Source organism: Gadus chalcogrammus, chromosome 1 (genome assembly GCF_026213295.1).
Source record: "Gadus chalcogrammus isolate NIFS_2021 chromosome 1, NIFS_Gcha_1.0, whole genome shotgun sequence".
Classification (NCBI taxonomy): Eukaryota; Metazoa; Chordata; class Actinopteri; order Gadiformes; family Gadidae; genus Gadus; species Gadus chalcogrammus.
The window spans coordinates 4,141,969-4,144,575 of NC_079412.1; positions in this window are offsets into that span (position 1 = coordinate 4,141,969).

The following is a 2,607-nucleotide window of genomic DNA, read 5'->3' on the forward strand; positions in this document are numbered from 1 at the left end:
CTCTCTCTCTCTCTCTCTCTCTCTCTCTCTCTCTCTCTCTCTCTCACGCGCTCCTTTCTTCCAACAGCAGAGTAACTTCTCTCCTGTTGTTCAGTAATTGCAGACGTGGAATTCCACTTCTGCTTGAGCAGTTTGAGGCACATTCTGAGAGGCTTACTGGCAGAGTTAAACATGCACACTTTATTACACAGCCAGTTGTACCGTCTCAAACAAACACTGTTGAATGTCTGTTCCGTTTAATAATAGGATGGATACTGTCCATTGATAACATTCAGGACATTTTCACTGATGTACAGCTAGCGACAACAAAACCATCCTGTGTACATTTTCATTCTCAACTGTTATTTTGAGCTTATTATAGTTTCAGGTATTATTATTATCAACCCACTAAGACAAAATGTTCCGACCAAAACAAATCAAATAATCTCTATCTGTTAAAGCCTAGATCTTTTTAGTTATATAGAAATATGGTGCTGTATTATATTCACATAAAAAATTATAATTGGACATATTGAATATATAGAGGGAGAACTTTTCTGGTTCTTTGAGGTAAAAAAATGGACACAAACACATATAGATGTCAGTGAAAATGAAAATCAGTGGTGGTGGGAAAGGAGTGCGGATGTGAATTCTAACACACATCTGAGGTATGCCTGTGCTCACCTAGTTACGTCTTCTCATGTGGTCTGCTTATAATGGCGTGGCTTTACACGACACAGAAGTTACTAGCAAAACCAAATAAACAGCGCAGCCACAGCCACACAGACGTTTCTTCATCTCACATGTCACATGAGCTTGCCACTTCAGTGGAGAAATAATTTTTTTCTTGTTATTAAAGCCATAAATCTCAACGACAATAAAATATGACCACATTTGGAGGTTAAAATTACAGTAAAACTGCAACAGCAATAAACCCACAGTGCAGGATCGTAGCACATAAAAGCACATTAGTGTCCAACAAATTTGAAGAACTCTCACATTTAAGGGACTGAAATCGATGCAGTGGGCTTCTGATGTTATCCTGGACTATATATCTGACATATGAGGCAAAGGGCTTCTACAAATGATAGTTGCCGTCCCTGCTCTGTTCTGCCGCCACAAGCCTGTGTTCTAGGGGTTGAGTTCTTAATTATAACACAGGGCCTGGGATGTACCTCTACATATAAAGTGAGAATACTAGTTCAGTGCAAATAAACAATCAGGTGTTATTAGTTTGTGTGTGTGGATGTGATGGTGTGTGGGTGTGTGTGTTTGTGTATGCGTGTATGTGTTAATGTGTGTATGTGTGTGTGTGTGTGTATGTGTGTGTGTGTATGTATGTGTGTGTATGTGTGTGTGTGTATGTGTGTGTGTGGATGTGCGGGCATGTCTGTGTGTGTGTGTGTGAGTGTATGGGAGTATGTGTGCATGTGTGCGCGTGTGTGCGTGTGTGTGTGTATGTTATTTTTCTTTTTTTTCAGGAGGCTAAGCTGTACTGACTGGTCGAGATTGAAGAGCTAACCAATCAGGAGGTCGGACCTGAAGGGGCTCCCATAACATCGCTTTGCTCATGAGTTTGGCTGAGCGCAAGTTGTGACATTATTATTTGTAATTAAAATGGCTGACTGCTTCTAAACTAAATTAGGATGATACTGATACCATGCTTCGCAACAAGGGAAAGCAATTATTAAATAAATGACTGAGATACATGATGTGCATCTTCATTTATTATTATTTTGAAGATAAATATTTGTAAAACTCCAAATAAAGGTTGTATATTTCGATATGATTTGTTCTCAATGGTCTTTGCAATTCAACATTACACAGCTTTCATCTTCTACCTAATATATATATACTATTATATAAATGTAATGAAATATGTTTATCGTTCAAAACAATATCATGAATATTTCATTGAATCTAAAGCGATCAATAAACATTGATTCAAAAATGAATGTTAAGAAGCTAATATTTTATATGAATGAAACCATCTTTATTGAAGAGGCTGGACCCAAACCCTCTCATCAGCGACAAACCTTAATTAATCTTAGAGTTCCGCAGCACCAGACGGCAGCCGCAGGTATAGCCTTTCAACTCTGAGCTCTATACAGTTCCTTATTCCACAACATGCACTTTTTCATTCCTATGGATTCAATTATACACGTTAAAGGTGGATTTGGTGTGTCCTGAATGCATCATTTACTGATTGTAAATCCCTTTTTGAGCGTTTAAGTGTTTCCATGTTCTTAATTTCCCTCCGATCTCCACAGATATGCGTGTTTGGAGGAATTTGGAAACCCAAAATTGCGATGGCCTGGCTGCTCCCTCGTTGTCTCTCTCCAGAGATTGTGGTTCAGATGATGAGTCTGACCAAGAGTACCCGGGCATAACGGAGAGAGGCTTAATATAGATGAATTTACGTTCCTGTCTGTACCATTTCTATGTGTTTACAATGTAGCCCCCACACCGCAACAGAGCAAACCCTGGCCATAGACCTTGGTGGACTGTAGTGTAAAGGCTGAATAGCTGTAACAGCAGTTCCCCATCAGGCTGTCAACACCAGGAAATGGTGACCGGGGAGAATGCTACGAATGCACGACCACAGACCAGAGAGACCACTTCATACTG